This window comes from Schistocerca piceifrons, chromosome 4 (assembly GCF_021461385.2).
Source record: "Schistocerca piceifrons isolate TAMUIC-IGC-003096 chromosome 4, iqSchPice1.1, whole genome shotgun sequence".
NCBI lineage: Eukaryota > Metazoa > Arthropoda > Insecta > Orthoptera > Acrididae > Schistocerca > Schistocerca piceifrons.
The window spans coordinates 323,006,624-323,029,905 of record NC_060141.1 but is presented as its reverse complement, the minus strand read 5'-3'; the positions used below and the strand labels follow the sequence as shown (position 1 = coordinate 323,029,905).

Below are 23,282 nucleotides of genomic sequence, written 5' to 3'. Positions count from 1 at the left end.
AGCTCTAACATGGAAAGTAAGCGTTTCCGGACACATGTCCACATAACATATTTTCTTTCTTTGTGTGTGAGGAATGTTTCCTGAAAGTTTGGCCGTACCTTTTTGTAACACCCTGTATAAAAAGACTGCGAATATTTCGTCGCTTATACCAGTAAATGCCCAGAATGAGTAAAGAGTTTTAAAAATAAATAAGATACAGTTTACAAAAAAATGAATTTGTTTCGTGTTGATCCTAAATATATCCACGAAGTGATATGTTCTTGAACCATTTTTTCAAAATTTACTTTTGATACTTTTCGATGTTCTTAACAATATTAATAGCTTCTTCATATGCTGATTCCTCCAATGTTTAATTTTGGAAAATACTCCAATTGCTGTTGAGAACTTTATTGGGCCCACTGTCGGTTTCGCCCATTATATTAGACCATATAAGTAGTTATTACGCTGTAGGGAAGCAACTTATAACTGATAAAAGTACAAGTCAGGTGGATTTAAAATGTTGCTTACCCAAAGACATTGTGTCAAAAATTGTTCAGATGGCTCTAAGAACTATGGGACTTAACATCCGAGGTCATCAGTCCCCTAGACTTAGAACTACTTGAACCTAACTAACCTAAGGACAACACACACATCCATGCCCGAGGCAGGATTCTAACCTGGGACCGTAGCAGCAGCGCTGTTCCGGACTGAAGCGCCTAGAACCGCTCGGCTACAGCAGCCGGTCATTGTGTCAAGATAATGACGATTATGTAGGATCAAATAGTCTTTATAATCCTGCCACTGTGTCTTTGGGTATGTAACAATTTAAATTCACATACAGCATAATAACACTTGAAAATAGCCAAAACCATCAATGGATGCAATAATTTCGCAACAGCAACTGGAGCGGTTTTTGTTTGATTGTTTATATGGTTGCGTACAGTTTGTTGGCGTCTGTTTAACATGAATTATACTTATTCCTGATCGATAGTTTTCTATAACACACTGTTATCTACCGTGTTGATGATAAGTCGAGAGAATCATAATCACCTCAAAACTGCTGTCAAGAAATAACATGGTGCTGTTTACCACGAAAAACACAAATTTTTCAAATAATAGTCCGTCTTTTCTAGTCAATAAAAAAGCTGAATGCGTTGTTTGGCCTGAGAATATGCCTTAAATACATGCACGTCTTCCTTCTAACTCAGTTTCTCAGAGTGAATTTTTTGAATAGTATTTTAATATAAAATGCTTAGGTAGCCTAAGTCTTTGCAATAATTATTGTATTTAACATATCGGAAATTGGTTTTAAGTGATTGACTGGGACAATGCTTCCACTTTAAATACTAAAACACAGTTTTGGTGTTTCGAATAAAATCAAAACAATATCCCACGTTGTAGCCATGTAAGAATGCTTCCACTTCGAACAATACATCGCATTTATACAATAACTGGTATTCTGTGTAATGCACGCCGTCTCACGATATTATCACAAATAGTTAAGGAATCTGGACATCCATTTGTAGCAATACTGATCAGAATCTAAATCTGCATATATTTTAAACATTTATCCTTATTTGTTTATACAGGCTTCGGCAAAAACAATGACCTGGTTTAAACTGCTCGCCACTATCGAACAAGGCCACCACTTGGCAAAAGTGGTGTCCCCGGCACGACTGCTGTTCGCTTATCTCCCTGTCTACATTTCTCCGGCACTCGCCTCAACACATGATGCGACAACGGCGCCCCTAGCGCATGAATCAAAACTAGAACGTATATAACGTTGATGTTTATGGGATATCGCACCAATATGGTTCAAATGGCTCTGAGCACTATGGGACTTAACATCTGTGGTCATCAGTCCCCTATAACTTAGAACTGCTCAAACCTAACTAACCTAAGGACATCACACACATCCATGCCCGAGGCAGGATTCGAACCTGCGACCGTAGCGGTCACGCAGTTCCAGACTGAAGCGCCTAGAACCGCACGGCCACACCGGCCGGCAGACCAATATGAAAGGTACCCCTTTCCTGACACGGTATGCCAACAAACAATGCTTCCAAACATGTGTTTGTTAGAGTTCATTCGTTTATGTTCAAATGTTGAAATGTGTGTGAAATCTTATGGGACTTAACTGCTGTCATCAGTCCCTAAGCTTACACACTGCTTACGCTAAATTATCCTAAGGACAAACACACACACCCATGCCCGAAGGAGGACTCGAACCTCCGCTGCGATCAGCGGCACAGTCATTCGTTTATATTTACCCCTTTTTCAAATGCTTACATTTATTTACGCGTCATGAACATCGTCGCTTTACTTACGTTTTACAATAGCTGTCTTCCAAACTTCTGTTGCAATACTCTGCAACGCCATTAGTAAAGAAACTACGTTCATGGCAAATAAATAAAAGCAAATATCTGAAGATTGGTATTCCAGGCATCTTGAAATGTCGCCATGGAAACATAAACGCTTGAACCGACAACACATAAAAAAGGAAAGGTCCAGATTAGCTGTAATACGTTTAACCTTTCCATACGACAGCTGTGTGGGCTTTATTGTCATTCTCAAGTAGCCTGTAGTTTGATTTGACGGCCATAATGCATCTTTGCTAAACTGTCATTCTCTCATTCATGATACGTAGTAATTATAAAAGTCTGGAATGTGTTTTGATACTTATTTGATAGTTCGTTTACAAAAATGTAGTTATTTATAGTAAACGAACTATCAAATAAGTATCTAGACTTATTCCGTAAGTTTGTAATTAGTTCATATGACGAAACCACTTCAAATTAGGCAGTGACAGTTTATTATGGATGCGCAATATGAACATCAAATCAAACTAGACGTTACTTGAGAATGGCAATAAAGTTGAAACAGCTGTCGTAAGGAATATTAAACTTATTGCGAGTGATATGGATCTTTCCTTTTCAAAATATCATATTTGACACTTACTATGATACGGGCACAATCGAACGAAAAACACGCAAGTAGCTTATTCACTAAGTTATGGCCGTGCCCCCGTTGTTCAAATCGTTACATTTCACTTGTAGGCCGTAATATTCGTGTCATTATCCCATATTACCAACGTTTACGAATTAACAGTGTGCAGCACAGACTTAGGTAGGGAGAAATGAGTTCGTGTATGTGTTGTCAGCACTGATCCAGAGGCGAAAATACTTCTACGCGCACCCCTACAAGGTAGTGAGCTGTTCGCCAACTATCCATATACACATAAGCACATGAGCACATGGGCTATAACGTCGCGCTCAGAGTGGAAACTTGTTTCTCTTTGTTGTTCAACTCCAGCAGCGGCGAAATCGCACTGTGCGCCCTCGGAGTATGCAAAACTTTTGCTGCTCTGCGTCATGAGCTGCAAACCCGAGGAGAGCCGAACTTCGGCGGAAATACCCGAAAATGCGTCCCGGGTGGAGTACAATGCAAACTACTCGCTCTCTCTCCCACGAATTTATTCTGCGGACCGGATCTGACCCTGGACCGCCGGTTGCCCGCCCGCTGCGTGCCGGATACGATTATAAGGAAATGCATAACTACTTAGTCAACAGTGAATGGAAACTCTCTTTAGATGTGGAGAAATGGTACAATGTCGATGAAATAAAAAGTGTAGCACACGACCATAACATTACCAAGAAGTTTCTGGAGCCTGCAGCATCGTCTGATAATTAAGAGAGTGGGGGTACTAGGAAGGGAATAAGTGAAATCTATTGTAGAGAAGGCGAGTGGAAGAGTTAGCCCGTGGAAATTTAATACACCTGTAAAAGAAACCGACGGCTCTAGAAAACCGCCCTTGCGTTTGGATCCTTATCAAGTAGAAAAAAAATGGCTCTGCGCACTATGGGACTTAACATCTGAGGTCATCAGTACCGTAGACTTAGAACTACTTAAACCTAACTAACCTAAGGACAGCACACACATCAATGCCCGAGGCAGGATTCGAACCTGCGACCGTAGCAGCAGCGCGGTTCCGGACTGAAGCGCCCCGCTCGGCCACATCGGCCGGCTTTATCAAGTAGACTTGACAACAGACATGAAACTTCATGGGAGATTAAAACTGTGTGCCGAACCGAGACTCAAACTCGTGACCTTTGCCTTGCACGGGCGAGTGCTCTTATTGACTTTTTTCTGTGTTTTCTTATTGATCTCATTTTGTTCGTTATTGTTCATTCTGTTTGTTCGGAGCGAACTTCCCATGACGCTTGTTCATCGTGGATCCGTGAACTCAGATTCTTATTACAGAGAGCGGCTAACCCTCTGACCGAACACGCTCGGCTAGCGTGCCGGCCTTAACAGAGCCACCTAAGCCCGACACACAGCCCTGCCTCACAGCTTTACCTCCGCCTTGACTTCATCCCCTATCTTCATAACTGCTCGTAAATTCTCCTGCGATAGTGTCTCAGAAATATCCTTTTTTCCAGAGTCTGAAGCGGCACACAGTTCCAATCAGCCAGGAAGTTTCATAAACACGCGCACTCCGCTGCACAGTGAAAAGTCACTTCTGGATGACCACAGACGTTCAAGGAATTCACAACGCGGCACTAGGATCGTGATGGAGCGGTGCAGCCCACAATAAAGTGTAACAGATACATAATAAATGTGACAACTTTTGGTGCGACATTCGGTTGGGTAAATTTAGAGAACTGGTACTCAGCGAAAGAAGCGTGATAATTTTTTGTAACTGCCGTATAGAACATGAGAGGAAAAAGTAAGAGGGATATAGATTCATATGGAAGGATATTACCATTTTCTTGTCATATACGTGCGGATAGAATAACATATAAAAATAATATCTAACAAAAATGATCGCATTTAAAAATAAAATAATTAACATTTTACGAATACCCTCTGACCCGCCAGGTTAGCCGAGAGCGCTAATGCGCTGCTTCCTGGACCAGGGTAGGTCCGTCGGCCCCGGATCGAATCCGCCTGGTGGCTTAACGACGGAGGCCGGTGTGCCGGCCAGCCTGGATGTGGTTTTTAGGCGGTTTTCTACATCCCGTTAGGTGAATATCGGGCTGGTCCCCACGTCCCGCCTCAGCTGCACGGCTCGCAGACATCTGAACATGTTCGCCCTATTCCGTGAATAACACAGACACAGACAGTTGGGGTACACTAATTCCGTCCTGGGTGGTATGGGGTGGTGGCGGGAAGGGCATCCGGCCACCCTTTAAATTAACCTTGCCAAATCCGATTAACCATGCCGACCCTGCGCCATTACGGGAAAAAGGCACAAGCAAAAGAATGAAAAAGAAGAAAGAATACCCACTGTCATGTACTGTACAGTGACTTGCAGAGAATATACGGATATGTGCACAGTCCAGCCACATTAATATGACAATCGCCTAAGTTGGACGTCAACGTGGAATAACCAGTCACAGACAGTGGAGGGTATGTAAAACGTGTCCCTCGGACGCGGAAAACAGTGAAGGCGTTGTCGTAACGTAGAAACGGGGCGATTTATCTGACGTCCAAACAAACGGGCATGATCATTGGCATTGGGATCGAGAATGGAAGCAGTTCCGAAACGGAGAATTCCGTAAACTGTTCGCGCGCCGCCATGGTTAAAGTATACCGTGCATGGCAAAATGGCGCTATGCAGAACCTGTGCAGAGCAACTGTGGTGCACTACGGGAAGATTACAGGAGTTAACGACGGCTGCGAAGATGCGCACTGGAGTGTACAGACCTGCAACAGTTGAGCGACTGACCGCCCAGATGAACCAAGGGGTTACCAACAGTCTCCTCAACGATCGTTCAGCGAAAGATGATGCATATGGGACTTCGCAGCTGTCGCCTGGTTTATGCACTCATGCTGACTGCTATTCATCGGTGACGAAGGCTGGAATTTGCACGCCAGCACCGCAACTGGACGTCCACTGCCGGCCGGGATGGCCGAGCATTTCTAGGCGCGACAGTCTGGAACCGCGCGACAGTTACGGTCGCAGGGTCGAATCGTGCCTCGGGCATGGAAGTGTGTGATGTCCTTAGGTTAGTTAGGTTTAAGTAGTTCTAAGTTCTGTGGGACTGATTACCTCAGAAGTTGAGTCCCATAGTGCTCAGAGCCATTTGAACCATTTTGACGTCCACTGAGTGGCGACAGGTGACCATTTCAGATTCACATTTTATGCTCTGTCGGCGTAAAACGTCTGAAAGCAAACACCCTACAACAATCTTCGGAAGGGTCCTGGCCTGAGAAGGGAGCATTATGGTCTGGAGAATGTTTTCATGATACTCCCTAGGTGATTTCGTCATTCTAGAAGGCACATTGGATCACCACAAGTATGCATTTGTGTTTTGGGACATGTCCACATGTGATTTCGTAATTCTGGTAGGCACAATGGATCAACACAAATATCCATTAATCTTTCGGGAAATGACCAGCGTTACATGCAGTTTGTTTTTCCTTCGCACGATGGCATCTACCAGCAGGACAACGCAACTTGTCACAGAGCTCGCAGTGTATGTGCGTGGTTCGAAGAGGCAGCATGAATTTACCGTAGTCCTTTGGCTACCAAACTCGCCGGAGTTGAACCCGATCGACAATATGTGGCACCACCTCATTGGGGCTGTTCGTGCCAACCGAGAAAACTAGCGCAGTTGGCCAAGGCACTGGAGCCAGAGTGACCCCACATCCCTGTTGGTACCTTCCAAAACCTCACTGACTTTCTTCCTGCACGTATCGCAGCAGTCCGTGCTGCAAAAGGTGGTTGTTCAGGGGTTTGCCAGATGGTCACATTAATGCGACTGGCTAGTGTAGTTGTAGAAAAAGTAAACCCTGCGCTGAATAAGGGAAACTACACTGAAGCGCCAAAGAAACTGATATAGACATGCGTGTTCCAACACAGCGATATGTAAACAGGCAGAATACGGCACTGAAGTCGGAAAAACCTATATGAGACAAGCGTCTGGCGCCGTTGTTAGATCGGTTACTGCTGCCTCAGTGGCGGTTATCAAGATTTAAGTGAGTCTGAACGTGGTGTTATAGTCGGCGCACGGCTGATAGGACACAGCATCTCCGAGGTAGCGATGAAGTGGGGATTTTCCCGCTCGACCATTTCACGAGTGTACTGTGAATATCAGGAATCTGGTAAAACTCCAACCAACGACGACTGAAGACTATCGTTCAACGTTGACAGAAGTGCAACCCTTCTGCAAATTGCTGCAGATTTTAATGCTGGGCCATGAACAAGTGTCAGCGTGCGAACCATTCAACGAAACATCACCTATATTGGTTTTCGGAGCCGAAGGTCCACTCGTGTACCCACGATGACTGCTTGACACAAAGCTTTGCGCCTCGCTTGGAACCTTTAACACTGACATTGCACTGTTGACGGCTGGAAACATGTTGCCCGTTTCAGATTGTATCGAGCAGATGGAAGTATACGGATACGGAGAGAACCTCATGAATCCATGGACCCTGCATGTCATCAGGGGACTGTTCAAGCTGGTGGAGGCTCTGTAATGGCATGGGGCGTGTGCAGGTGGAGTGATATGGGACCCTTGATACGTCTAGAAACGACTCAGACAGGTGACATATACGTAAGCATCCCGCCTGACTAACTGCATCCATTCACGTCCGTTGGCCATTCTAGAGGACTTGGGCAGTTCCAGCAGGACAATGCGACACCCCACACATCCAGTATTGCTACAGAGTGGCTCCAGGAACACTCTTCTGGATTTAAACACTTCCACTGGCCGCCAAACTCCTCATACATGAACGTTATTGAGCAGATCTGGGATGCCTTGCAATGTGCTGCTCAGAAGAGATCTCCACCCCTCGTACTCTTACGGATTTATGGACAGTTCTGCAGGATTCATGGTGTTAATTCCATCTAACAGAATTTCAGGCATTATTCGAGTCCATGCCATGTCGTGTTGCGCAGTTCTACGTGCTAGCGGGTGTCCTACACGATATTACGCAGGTGTACCAGTTTCTATGGTTCTTCAGCGTATTTGTTCTTGTTTATCTTTCGAACCGGATCGATCGTAACACAAACTGCAACTCTTTCGAGTAAGTAACTGTAGCGGAAGAACTTTTAACAATGGTGATGCTGGCTTGTGCTGAAACATAGTGGCCTTTTCTCGAAAAGTACCCATAGCTTGCATAAAGTATTGCTTAGTTCTGCCACGGGTTAGTTTTTCTGGCCTTGTTAGTTGTATGTCAGCAGTGACACGAAGCATTATGGATAGCACTGCTGGTAAAAATGTTGCCGAATGCAACACGTGGATGAGTTCTCTGAATGCTGTGTTGAACTGTTCCCGCACCGAGAGCAACCATATCACACCACTTTTCAAGACGAGGTGTTTTACGCTACTCTTCTGTGTTTCGTGTTGTACATTTCAGTGCCCGCATATTTCAGGTTTTCTCATTACTGTGAAGATATTTCCACGTAAACAAAAGGTAAATGGGGTAATAAACTGAAGAGATTTAAATCATATCCTTAAACTGTAACGAAGCACTGACGATAACGGGCCGCTAATAAGAAAATATTCAGAAAATATTTGCGAACAACCTCAGAAATTTTGTTCATAGAGTTCTGGTTGAGCTTGTGGAACACGAATATTCGGCAAGACAAAAAAAGTGGCAAGTGTGAGGAGGACTCGCGCTCTGCGGGTTCCGTGCAAACTTAGTTATGTGTGTAGACAGTTCATCTATAAGTTGTGATGCGTGAATTCCCTAGTATCAAAATATTTGATATTAATGGCCGTATCTTTTGCCTGCATTAACTTAAAAGCTTAAATAACTTTCACCGCCAAGGGACCGTAGACCTTACTATTTGACGTAAATTTCAACCTGATACCTACTACTCGTTCCTGAGAATAAGGGGTCTTAACAGACGGACAGAAGACAGGCGGAGAACAAAGTGATCCTACAAGGGTTTCGATTTTACCGACTGATGTACCCAATCCTAAAAAAAGGACCCGGCAGTGTAGGCTCGCGCATTAGCACGCCCCCACGGGATTCAGGGAACCGTGCCGGTCCTGTATTGAATCCGCCCGGCAGATTAACGGCGAGGGCCGGTGTGCCGGCCAGCCTGAATGTGCTATTAGGCGGTTTCCCATATCCGAGTAGCAGGACACCGCCGTGGTACCAATGTCGCGCCTCAGTTACACGTTTCGCAAACACTTAGAAAACTTTCGTACACTTCCACAAGGATAACACTAAAGTAGACAGGTGGGGTAAACATATGTCGTCCTGGAGGACGTTATGTTAACCGGGGACCTAGAAACGATGGAGAGGCTCCGTCCCCGCTGCAGTCGCAGTGGTCCGCAACCCAACGACGACTACCGCAGTCCACTTCACCCCCCCCCCTCCCCCCCCCCCCCGCCGCCCCACACCGAACCCATGGTTATTGTGCGGTTCGGCCCCCGGTGGACCCTCCAGGGGACGTCTCACACGAGACGAGTGTAACCCCCATGTTTGCGTGGTAGAGTAATGGTGGTGTACGCGTACGTGGAGAACTTGTTTACGCAGCAATCGCCGACATAGTGTAGCTGAGGCGGAATAAGGGGAACCAGCCCGCATTTGCCGAGGCACATGGAAAACCGCCTAAAAACCATCCACAGACTGGCCGGCTCACCGGACCTCGACACAAATCCTCCGGGCGGATTCGTACCGGGGACCAGGCGCTCCTTCCCGCCCGGAAAGCCGTGCGTTAGACCGTACGTCCAACCGGACGGGCTAGGACTGTTTATTATCAACCGCTACTGTAAAAAACAGTTATGATGACACTGTGTGTGTTTGCAAGAATCGTTTTCAGAATATAATTAATTTTTATGCTTATACCCGTACCTTGATTCCTGTGCATCCCCATGGTTATGGAACACAGACAAAGTGAATAGTGAACTATGTTACTTCAACCTACGATGTTTTCTATGAGGTGTCGGTATACCAAGATGCACACCATAGTTATGATGTGCGTCAATAGGTGCTTGCATACCAAGAAGCACACCATTGCTACTAATGGACAGTTGGAGTTGGAACTCGTACCTGATGTAGCTGAGGCAACTCAGGCAATTCGACGGTTAAGTTAGTGTTTGGTTACACTAAAACTATGGATCAAAGAGACGACGGAATCACATGGCGAAACCTGGTATTGTGCTATGTGAGGGAAAGAAACGGACTTTTGAGTGCATTCACAGACAGTTGCCGCACGGGATTAGCTGAGTGGTCTTAGGCGCAGCAGTCATGGACTGTGCGGCTGATCCTGGCGGAGGTTCGAGTCCTCCCTCGGGCATGGGTGTGTGTGTTTGTCCTTAGGATAATTTAGGTTAGGTTGTGTGTAAGCTTAGGGACTGCAGTTAAGTCCCATAAGATTTCACACACATTTGAACATTTGAACAGACGGTTGCCAGTGCTTTGACTATGCTATGTAATTCCTTTTTTTTATTCCTTCCTTGAATATGGTACTAATAGATGCCAATTTTACCAGTGAAACAAATTTATAATGAAACATAAACTATGTTCTAATTTTTTGCCATTCATTACTATTAGAGATATAAATAACTTTTACTACCTGATGTACACTTCCAACTTGCTGACTCATATTATTTGTATATTTTGATGTATACTCTTTTGAATATTCTCTTTGTTAGACTTCGGAAAACAAATTTTTATTAGAGTATATGTAGGTGTTTTGTTGAAAGAAATATTCTATCATTAACTTATTACCACATATATTTATATAATCAAATTTTCTCCTTACGTCAAGTCTAAATGACTTAACGACGTAGGAAAAGTTTAAGGAAACACAGTGGAGGGTTATGTAAGAGGTGTATATTTCTATTGTCTATTGTAAAACCACAATTTATGAAAGATGTTTATATTTTATTAATAGGATTAAGCAGGAATAATTAATATTTGTCAGTTTGGAAATAATTGTAGTAGCAGGGAATGTCTGCACCGCACATTGATATAATTTTAAAAAGGGCGGGAGAGACCGCGTATGGATACATTTTAAGAAAAGAGCGGGAAAGGCCGCGCATTGATACATTTTGTAATGGTAGCAGGGATTGTCTGCACCAGAAAGCATTGTTGGCGGGAGATACCGCACTTTAGCGTTCGTAGGAAGTCAGTAAGTAGTAAACGAGATGTGAAACGAGTCGGTAGCAGGTCTGAAGCGTGAGGTTGAGAGGAGCGGTGTGCCTGCCAGCCACCAGAGATTATAAACGGATGTACAGAGACATCAGCTAACTATTATCATAAGGGGAACTAATATTATTGAATTATCTTTTTGAGAAACTCAAGACTACTGAAGGTATGTTTGCGCAATGCTAGTTGTAAAAATTTAATATTATTGAATTATTTTTTTTGAGAAACTCAAGACTACTGAAGGTATGTTCGCGCAATGCTAGTTGTAAGATTATTGTAAAAAGTAAGTCCTATTTGAACGTTTGTAAAATCATTTCATTGCCAACAGTAAATATTTGAAGAATCGTTTTCAGAACAAAATAAATTTGCATTACTGATTATAATCCGTCCCAAAAACCATCAACGTAAAACTTTACAAAATTTTATTTTTGTCAAGAAAAAGTTTAGCTATGAATTACGTAACTTCAGGCAAATTAATTAAAGTATAACGTCAGCTTTGCTATTAAAGAATAACGACAGCTTTTGTGGTAATAAATACAGCCACTTATTATGACAACCCACCAGCAGCTAATATAGTAAAACAGAGTAAGTATATTCATGTCGCAGTCCGATATAGCAGTCAGATGGCGATCCAGTAACAACAAAAAAGGTAAGGAATAGTTTTGGGTTATTGCAGATAACGACTGAGGGCCACGACGACACATTCTATGTTTCCTCGAAATAATCAGCAAATCACTTTTAATAAGCAAATCACTTTTAATAAGCAGCGAAGATTGCACTTATTATTATTGAGAAAATGGGAATTAATTTCAAAGGGAAGATTTCATTTGTAATTATTAAAGAAGAGATAGTAATCCTAAGGGAAGGTTTCATAGGTTATTGTAGAAGGGAAGGTTGCGTAACAAAAGAGATATAGAGGAGACGGGAAGGTTTCAAGCGTTGCGTAAACTCTGAATGAATTTACTAGGATACGATGCTGAGAGACATGAGCACCACATAAGCCGACGTGCGGCAGTGGAAAATGTAGCGAGGCCCAGCGGTTCGTGGAGGTCTTCGCTGCTCTCTCCGTCCGAACAACAGTTAATCTTGATTCCACTTACACATCCTCTGAGCTCTGTACGTTTAGGCAGAAGGCATCGTATGTGACATTGACCATAGAATGGTCCAAGTTAATGCAGGAACGTGCATGCCCTTATTTATTGTGCGGAACAGTTTCATCACGGGATGACCTGCGCCTCGGCGTTTGCTGCTGAGGAGCGGGGTGCTGCAGTGGTAACACGCTGAACTCGCAGCTAGGAAGACGGAGGATCGAGTTCCATGATTTGCATTCATGACTTAAGGTGAATGCCTGGATGGTACCTTTGAAAAGGACGCAGCCGGCATCATTCCCCATTCTTCCTCAATCCCAGTCTGTATTTCGTCTTCAGTGAACTGGTCGTCCAAGGGTTCTTAAAAATCAAATGTTCATGAATGAGATTTTCACTCTGCAGCGGAATGTGCACTGATATGAAACTTTCTGGCAGATTAAAACTGTGTGCCGGACCGAAACTCGGACTCGGGACCTTTGCCTTTCGCGGGCAAGTGCTCTACCATCTGAGCTACCTCACAGCTTCACTTCAACTAGTACCTCGTCTCCTACCTTCCAAACTTTACAGAAGCTCTCCTGCGAACCTCTGTAAAGTTTTGAAGGTAGGAGACGAGGTACTGGCAGAAGTGATGCTCTGAGGACGGGGCGTGGGTCGTGCTTGGGACCTTTGCCCGCGAAAGGCAAAGGTCCCAAGTTCGAGTCTCGTTCCGGCACACAGTTTTAATCTGCCAGGAAGTTTCAAATGTTCCTCCCTTCATACACTCCTGGAAATTGAAATAAGAACACCGTGAATTCATTGCCCCGGGAAGGTGAAGCTTTATTGACACATTCCTGGGGTCAGATACATCACATGATCACACTGACAGAACCACAGGCACATAGACACAGGCAACAGAGCATGCACAATGTCGGCACTAGTACAGTGTATATCCACCTTTCGCAGCAATGCAGGCTGCTATTCTCCCATGGAGACGATCGTAGAGAGGCTGGATGTAGTCCTGTGGAACGGCTTGCCATGCCATTTCCACCTGGCGCCTCAGTTGGACCAGCGTTCGTGCTGGACGTGCAGACCGCGTGAGACGACGCTTCATCCAGTCCCAAATGTCCGCAGCTCGTGGTCGTACGGTAGCGTTCTCGCTTCCCGCGCCCGGGTTCCCGGGTTCGATTCCCGGCGGGGTCATGGATTTTCTCTGCCTCGTGATGACTGGGTGTTGTGTGATGTCCTTAGGTTAGTTAGGTTTAATTAGTTCTAAGTTCTAGGCGACTGATGACCTCAGAAGTTAAGTCGCATAGTGCTCAGAGCCATTTGAGCCCATCCAGTCCCAAACATTCTCAATGGGGGACAAATCCGGAGATCTTGCTGGCTAGGGTAGTTGACTTACACCTTCTAGAGCACGTTGGGTGGCACGGGATACATGCGGACGTGCATTGTCCTGTTGGAACAGCAAGTTCCCTTGCCGGTCTAGGAACGGCAGAACGATGGGTTCGATGACGGTTTGGATGTACCGTGCACTATTCAGTGTCCTCTCGACGATCACCAGTGGTGTACGGCCAGTGTAGGAGATCGCTCCCCACACCATGATGCCGGGTGTTGGCCCTGTGTGCCTCGGTTGTATGCAGTCCTGATTGTGGCGCTCACCTGCACGGCGCCAAACACGCATACGACCATCATTGGCACCAAGGCAGAAGCGACTCTCATCGCTGAAGACGACACGTCCCCATTCGTCCCTCCATTCACGCCTGTCGCGACACCACTGGAGGCGGGCTGCACGATGTTGGGGCGTGAGCGGAAGACGGCCTAACGGTGTGCAGGACCGTAGCCCAGCTTCATGGAGACGGTTGCGAATGGTCCTCGCCGATACCCCAGGAGCAACAGTGTCCCTAATTTGCTGGGAAGTGGCGGTGCGGTCCCCTACGGCACTGCGTAGGATCCTACGGTCTTGGCGTGCATCCGTGCGTCGCTGCGGTCCGGTCCCAGGTCGACGGGCACGTGCACCTTCCGCCGACCACTGGCGACAACATCGATGTACTGTGGAGACCTCACGCCCCACGTGTTGAGCAATTCGGCGGTACGTCCACCCGGCCTCCCGCATGCCCACTATACGCCCTCGCTCAAAGTCCGTCAACTGCACATACGGTTCACGTCCACGCTGTCGCGGCATGCTACCAGTGTTAAAGACTGCGATGGAGCTCCGTATGCCACGGCAAACTGGCTGACACTGACGGCGGCGGTGCACAAATGCTGCGCAGCTAGCGCCATTCGACGGCCAACACCGCGGTTCCTGGTGTGTCCGCTGTGCCGTGCGTGTGATCATTGCTTGTACAGCCCTCTCGCAGTGTCCGGGGCAAGTATGGTGGGTCTGACACACCGGTGTCAATGTGTTCTTTTTTCCATTTCCAGGAGTGTATAAATACATATGTAAAATAAATAGTGAACCCTTTCGTCGTCCCGCAATTCACTTCAGTGTTCCTGAGTTGCTACATTCCTATAGACAACCGAGGAATCTTTGCACAATCTTGTGCAGCTTCCGACTTTATCCACCAGATCCCTTATGTACTCTCTTAACAGTAACGGTCCTATCACACTTCATGGAATACTCCAATTACGTTTACATCTGCCTCCACGGAACTCCTTTATACAGCCACAAATCTGGTCCGATACTCGGTAAAGTCGTATGTCTTCAGTAAACGACAGTGTGGAACTGTATGAAATGCCTTCCAGAAGTTAAGGAACGTGGCATCAACCGGAGCACTGTGGTCTACGGAGCTCTAGATCTATCGGACTACACAGCGAGCCGAGATCCGCAAAATCGTTGTTTGAGGATTCTATGTCGATTTTTGTAGAGAACATTTTTCGTCCTGCAGAAAGTCATACGTGAGCATAAAACATGCTTCATTGTTATACAACAGGTTGACTCGGTGATATACGCCAGAAACTACCCCGTCCAGTCACACTGATGTGACCACCTTTCAGAAGCCTGAATAACCACCTTTTGCAGCGCGTACCGCAGCGAGAGCTACAGTTCCGGAAGGTACCGACAGGGCTGTGATACCTTGCCGACTAGTGCCGTGGCCATATGCGCTAGATTCCTCGGTGGAGGATCTATGGCGCGAACAGCCCGATCGAAGTGGTACTACAGATTCTCCATTGGGTTTAATGAGGGGAGATCGGTGGTCAGGGGAGCACTCAGCCTGGTATTCTTCGAACCATTCACGCACGCGACAAGCTGTGTGACTCGTTTCGTTGTCCTGCTGGTGGATGTCATCGTGCCGTGCAAAAAGAAGCTGCGTGTAGGGGTGTACATGGCCCCCAAGGAAAGATGCAAACTGGGGTTGATTCTTACAGAATGAGAACACGAAAACATTCCCCAGACCACAATGCCCCCAACTCTGGCCTGGACCCTTCCTATAATTTTAAAAGACGTTTGATTTCAGACGATACACGCCGTAGCCGCCTACAGCCATTTCTCTGATGAGCATAAAACGTGATTCACCTGAAAATGCACCTGTCGCCACTCAGCGCACGTCCAGTTACCGTCGTCGCCGATGAACAGTAGTAGGCATGGGCGCCTGAACCATGCACTTGCTGCGGATGCCCATAAGCTGTAACGTTCGTTGAACGGATGAGACGCTGTTGGTACCCTTGGTTCATCTAGTCTGGCAGTGGCCATACTGTTGCACGTTTATTCGCCCGTACACCTGCCGCAGCCGTCGTTTACTGCTGTCACCTATGGCCCATGTCGGACCACAGTTGCCTCGGCGCCAGTTTCGAATAGCACCATTTTCCCTGCACCTTATACTTTAATCACAACACCACGCGAATAGTTTACAAACTTAGCCGTTTCGGAAGTGCTTCCACCCTTGCACAGAAAACCAATGATCATTCCCTTTTGGACGTCAGCTAAATCGCTCCCTTTCCTCATTACGGCAACGATTGCACTGATTTCCGCGTCTCTCTGACCGTCCACTGCTAGTGCTGCCACCTGAGAGTGGTTATTGCACACTGACGTCGAACGCAGGTGTTTTTCACATTAATGTGACTAGACTGTGTACGTGTATCAGTCCTACGTCGCTTCTTGAAATTTTGTATCACCTACCCGTTTTTCCAGTACACTTCGTTTCCCTAGCGACTTACGATGAACTGCTTCCAGAAGAAGAACACGTTCTTTCACATAATCTGCGTAGAATCAGGCAGATATCACGTACAATTCAGATGACTTTCCATTATTGAGTGATTGTATTTGGTTATCTGTTCCGTGATCACTTACCTCAATAGCTGCCATTACAGCGTTGACTGAAAGGAGGAACCGTATTACAATCTTCCGTGGTGAAACAGTTTCAGAATACCGAATTCCGTATTTCGGCATTCCAACCAATGCTCCAAGTTAAATAAGAGAACTTTCTGCTGTGTCTAATGGGATAGTGGCAGGTGAGTTGTGCACAGTGGTCTGCCCATTGGATGGGAACAATAAACTCGGAACTAATTACCGCTGGTTCAAATTTTACGTTCTGTGCATCTCGCAACAGCCGGCACACTGAAGTTGATTTAATTTTTTCCTTGTCCGGTGAGATATCCTGATCTTGCTCGTGGCGGATAACCTCTTTTAGATATATTTATTTTTATTAAATAGTACAGATACAAAACGTTTCATACGCCACAAACCTGAAATTTGTCATTCGTTTATGTGATTACAGCTCTGTATCGTTGAAATTGGAAAGATTTTCTATTTCGATAGACTCCTTGTTCTAAAAACGATATAGGGGTTTTTACACTACTGGCCACTAAAATTGCTACACCAAGAAGAAATGCAGATGATAAACGGGTATTCATTGGACAAATATATTATACTAAAACTGACATGTGATTACATTTTCACGCAATTTGGGTGCATACATCCTGAGAAATCAGTACCCAGAACAACCACCTCTGGCCGTAATAACGGCGTTGATACGCCTGGGCATTGAGTCAAACAGAGCTTAGATGGCGTGTACAGGTACAGCTGCCCGTGCAGCTTCAACACGATACCACAGTTCATCAAGATTAGTCACTGGCGTATGGTGACGAGCCAGTTGCTCGGCCACCATTGACCAGACGTTTTCAGTTGGTGAGAGATCTGGAGAATGCGCTGGCCAGGGCAGCAGTCGAACATTTTCTGTATCCAGAAAGGCCCGTACAGGACCTGCAACATGCGGACGTGCATTATCCTGCTGAAATGTAGGGTTTCGCAGAGATCGAATGAAGGGTAGAGCCACGGGTCGTAACACATCTGAAATGTAACGTCCACTGTTCAAAGTGCCTTCAATGCGAGCAAGAGGTGACCGAGACGTGTAACCAATGGCACCCCATACCATCACGCCGGGTGATATACCCGTATGACGATGGCGAGTACACGCTTCCAATGTGCGTTCACCGCGATGTCGCCAAACACGGATGCGACCATTATGAAGCTGTAAACAGAACCTGTATTCATCCGAAAAAATGACGTTTTGCCTTTCGTGCACCCAGGTTCGTCGTTGAGTACACCATCGCAGGTGCTCCTGTTTGTGATGCAGCGTCAAGGGTAACCGCAGCCATAGTCGCCGAGCTGATAGTCCACGCTACTGCAAACGTCATCGAACTGTTACTGCAGATGGTTGTTGTCTTGGAAACGTCCCCATCTGTTGACTCAGGGATCGAAACGTGGCTGCACGATCCGTTACAGCGATGCGGATAAGATGCCTGTCATCTCGACTGCTAGTGATACGAGGCCGTTGAAATCCAGCACTTCGTTCCGTATTACCCTCCTGAACCCACCGATTCCATATCCTGCTAACAGTCATTGGATCTCGACCAACGCGAGCAGTAATGTCGCGATACGATAAACAGAAATCGCGATAGGCTTCAAACCGACCTTTATCGAAGTCGGAAACGTGATGGTACGCATTTCTCCTCCTTACACGAGGCATCACAACGTTTCACTAGGCAACGACGGTTAACTGCTGTTTGTGTATGAGAAATCGGTTGGAAACTTTCCTCATGTCAGCACGTTGTAGGTGTCGCCACCGGCGCCAACCTTGTGTGAATGCTCTGAAAAGCTAATCATTTGCATATGACAGCATTTTCTTCCTGTCGGTTAAATTTCGCGTCTATAGCACGTCATCTTCGTGGTGTAGCAATTTTAACATGCAGAGTCAGGATTGACAGCAGCTGCTGCTATGAAATACATTAATAGTAGTTCTATTCTTCCTTTTACGACCAATGCTTGACCCACTAGCCGTTGACTTGGTATTTGGCTGATGAAGAACTGAGAGCCTATAATGGGCCGGATCTGAAACAGTGCTCCTTACTCCCCATCGATTAGTAAAAGAAAGAGGATTGGAGGTGACTCTACTAAAAGAGTACTATTGTGGAGCAGAAAGCTCGAGTCGCTCTGAAATCAGCTCAAGTCACAAATCTCACATCACCAGCATTCGGAACAGTGTAAGAAGAAGTCTTAGATCTTTAAATATTATCGATTTTCCATCATATTATTTTTAATTACATTACCGACTGAGACCAGGCGCGGAGGAAGATGAGTAGGGGTGGAGGAGCCGGCTGGTAACGGGCTTGTTTTCACTCTTCAGCCTTTGAAAAACGTTGACATGAGTAAAACTGATTGTCTAAATTTTGCATGATGATATGTGTGGTATAAAACCTGAACTGATGGTGGTACTGTTGGCTGCTGATAACATTTATTATACTGTTCTGCAAAACTCAAGGACAAATTAGATAAATAACGTATTAACTAACTCTAAAATCCTCCCGAACAAGCCACGAAGGCCCAACGGTAGCACAAGCAGCCGTGTCATCCTCAGACCACAGGCGTCACTGGATGCGGATACGGAGGGGCATGCGGTCAGCACACGTCTCTCCCGACCGTATGTCAGTTTACGAGACCGAAGCCGCTACTTCTCAATCAAGTAGCTCCTCAGTTTGCCTCACAAGGGCTGAGTGCACCACGCTTGCCAACAGCGCTCGACAGACCAGATGGTCGCCGGCCGGAGTGGCCGAGCGGTTCTAGGCGCTACAGTGGAACTGCGCGACCGCTACGGTCGCAGGTTCGAATCCTACCTCGGGCATGGATGTGTGTGATATCCTTAGGTTAGTTAGGTTTAAGTAGTTCTAAGTTCTAGGTGACTGATAGAACTTAAGTCCCATAGTGCTCAGAGCCATTGTATAGACCGGATGGTCACCCATCCAAGTGCTAGCCCAACCCGACAGCGCTCAACTTCGGTGATCTGACGGGAACCCGTGTTAGCACTGCGGCAAGTCTGTTGGAAAAATATATTAACTACTCTGGATAAATGAATGAAAGTGTGGGAGCATATTGCCAGAGGCTCCCAGTCGTGCACAGAAAGTTGAACGTCGCAATGCGTGAGCTCAGCGTGACTGTAGCGCCTAATGGGCGAGGTTCTTGAAGGAATGGGAAAAAACAGTTTGTTCAATCAGCGGTCAGTTACGTTGCACTGTGATGCTGTTGTTCATTACAACATTGATGAACAACAATGCCTGGAGACATCTGGATTACTTCACATGGGGCGAATCGTCGGGAAACAGGAAGAAGGACGAAGTGTGTCGAGTGTAGCTCATGAGTTTGGTATTGATCACAGCATTGTCGCAGGTGCACGGGGAGCGTTCCGAACCGCAGGCACTGTTGCCCGAAAGAGATGAGTTGGCCGACCACAGTCAACTTACTATTGTAGCATCTGACCGCGATATTGTGGAAGAGGCAAGAAGGGACATATGTCAAACAGCAGATGCAATTGCAAAATATTTAACAGGAGTGAAAGACACACAATCTCACATTGAAAGTCGCACAGTGACTGCATGGCAGTATCTCTTTGCCCGACGACAATGCGCTGTGTTCCGTCGACATCCACACATCGGGGATACCGCTTGTGTTGCTGAAGAGATCTTTTTGGCGGGATCATCGAGGAGTGAGGTGTCACGTGCTTTTATCGAATTAGAGCAGATACAGCCTTAGTAGTGCTTCTGCACGTACTCTCATATGGCGAAAGGTGGGAACGCGAAATGCACCCAGGAACATTGTCGAACATTATCGTAGTGTTAAGGTGTAGGGAGGTATAATTCTGCATGGGAGTACTGGCCTCCAAATCTTTGAACACGGCAGATTCACGAATCAGCGTTATTCTGGCTAAGTACTTAGTCTCCGTGCCGTGTGAGTCTTTTCAGGGCTGCTTTCGGCCTTGACTTCATTTTTATGGGTGACAATGCGCAATCACATCTAACAGCACAAGTGGAAGAATCGCGGAACGGGAGGATATTTGGTGAATGGACTGACCTGCCCGTTCCTTCGACTTAAATCGCGTCGAGCAGGTACGGGATGCATTTGGGATACGTACTGCAGCACGTCTACAGGCACCCACAATACAGCAGTTGTCAGCCGCGCTGTTAGAGGACTTGAACGCCCTGCCAGAGGAACTCCTCACAAAACTTGTGCCAGCGTGGGAGTACGTTGCATTGCCGTCCGTGGTGATCGCACACCCTTTTAAGAAACATGTCTTGCCTTCTGTAATGTCCAGGGGACCATCATAAATCGCGGTGAGTTCAGTGTAGTTATTGTCTTTGTATAGATTTGTCATTTCAGTTCGTCTCATTGCGTATTGCTTTTAGTTACATTCTGTACTGCATTGTACTGTACTGTACTATGCTCTAGTAGAACTTTCTATGTACGGTCCGAGTTTCATCGAGCTATGTTACTTGGCAGAGACACATCACGCTAAAGTTACTTTCGTCCATAAGTTTTACACACTATCGCAGGTGAGGGACTGGATAAAAATGAGATTGGTGAGGAAGGGATATGAGAAGGGATATGACGTCAGTATTGAGAAGGATCGAGGGATGGGAAGTAAGTGGTAGGAAGTGAGCAGTGGTTACTTAGCGAAAGTGAGAGTTGCAATCTTAATTTGGAAATGGGGATAAGATAGGGCTGGTTTTAGTTGATGGAGTTGAGTAGATCACAGGAATGATTTCGTAGCCTGGATAGGGACAGCGGCTGATACTAAGAAACGGAATGGAATGTGTGGAGATATAGGGAATGTAGAACCGATACAAAGTGTATAAGCATGGCAGAAGGCCAGGGATCACAGGGATGGGAGATAACCGTGAGGTCTTTGGATTCGATTTTGAGGGAGATGTAGGACTAGCGAAGGTATTCCAGGTATTTGATATCTGTGGACATTACTAACGTTAGACTCATTCCAAGATAGTTTGCTTAAAAAGACTACTGTGACAACTGGAATGTATTTTATATTCAGCAGTTCAGACCTATGCTCTTTGACAGAGGCATCGAGAAGTAAAACGGCGCTGCTAAGCCCGGCTGTATTTCATTTGAACTGTGCAGACCTGAACCAAATACGGCATTCTCCTGAAAGCGTTCCAGCGGGGCAGCAATCAGCGGTGGAAGCAGTTCTGGGCAGCGCAGGGCTCTCTCCGCTCTGCCCTAACGTCACCCGCTGTATTTTCCGCGCCACTGCTCCACCGCTTAGCCCCGCCTGCGCCGAGTGGATGGCCCGGCCAGCGCACCCCCCACTTCCCCCCCCCCCCCCTGCCCACCCCATACACAGAGAGGCACGCACGGGCTGTGACTGTGGTTGGAAACCTCTAAGCCGGGCCACTACTACACTAGCCTCGTACACTCTGGTACCAACACGCAGCTCTGGGCAGCAACTGTTTTAGTGGCCGGCGACGCTGGATCGCGACGAGCACGCCAGAAGTAATTTCTTTTGTGTATGGTTATTCCACGCTTAGAAACGAGCTGGTGCATCACTCACACTGAACGTGGGAACGTGGTCCTCATCGTCATTTGCGACCGCAGCGCCTCCAGCCTCCTGCGCATATATAAGGTGGTGGACTGTCGTTCTGGTGATCACCTGTCTCATTTCTAAGTTGTCCGTCGTCCATGTTCGGTCAATCATGGCGCCTGTGTTGTAAAATTCTGCAGCTACGTCTTCCCCTTTTTCTTTCAATGCTTTTAGTAGACTTTCCGAAGCCCTGGTGTTGGGCAGCATCAGGTCTGTCGGTAGGTCTTCCATGAGGAAGAGTTCCCTCGCCAGCATGTATGCAACTCTTGATTGTGTTGTTCTGGAGACTTCTACTGCTTTCTTTATACACGTCGCCTAGTCTTTCTAGTGTCGTTAGGGTTTTCACTGAAAGATGTGGTCCGATAATTTCTATGCTGTACAACAGTATTGGGAAGATTTTGGCCCTGAATAGTGCCATTGCTGTCTTTGGGCTGAGGGATCTAAAGTATTCTATTATTGCTTGCATTGATTTCTCTGTTGCACGTTTTGGGAAATATTTTGCAGTTTGTATTCCTATGAGCACCTCGGCTAATGCAGGTGCTCTCCCTCCATTTCCGAGTACTATCATTTCTGTTTTCGCCACATTTATTTCGAAGCTGTGTTCGAGACACCAATCTTCCTTATCGTTTACTGCTTCTATGCAGTGTCATTTGCGCTTATTAAAATATAGTCTGCATATGCATATGAGATTACACCCTGCCTTTGGGGTATTCTTACAATTTCTTCCTCCCTGAGGTACTCTGTTTGACTAGAGTATCTAAATAAACGTTGTTCGAGATCCGTATTTCGTTCCATAGCAGTATTGCGCTTACAATTCGTGTCCATATGTTGTTTTCACTTAGGGTTTCCTCTGGCTTTTTGGTCACTAATTTTCTGTTTACAAAGTCAAAGGTTTTTGTGAAGTCTATAAAAACCACATAAAACTTTTAGCTATCATCAGGGGCTTCCCATACGCTCTGTAGCAGATCTATTACACTCAGAGTTGATCGTCCTTTCCTGAATCCCGTTTGGCTTTCGGGGAGGTGTTCGTCCATTGTTTGCTTTATTCTTTCTGTTATTATTTTTGTGAACATTTTGAGATTTTGATATATATATATATATATATATATATATATATATATATATATATATATATATATATATATATATATATACTCCTGGAAATGGAAAAAAGAACACATTGACACCGGTGTGTCAGACCCACCATACTTGCTCCGGACACTGCGAGAGGGCTGTACAAGCAATGATCACACGCACGGCA

At 46.0% G+C, this 23,282-nt stretch overlaps 1 protein-coding gene across 1 annotated transcript in view; it reads right to left on the bottom strand.

Moving 5' to 3' along the window:
- The window catches only part of LOC124795818 (neuroendocrine convertase 2), a 1,530,590-nt gene that overhangs the window by 111,090 nt on the left and 1,396,218 nt on the right, over positions 1-23,282 (bottom strand). The gene's annotated exons all lie outside the window — the stretch shown is intronic.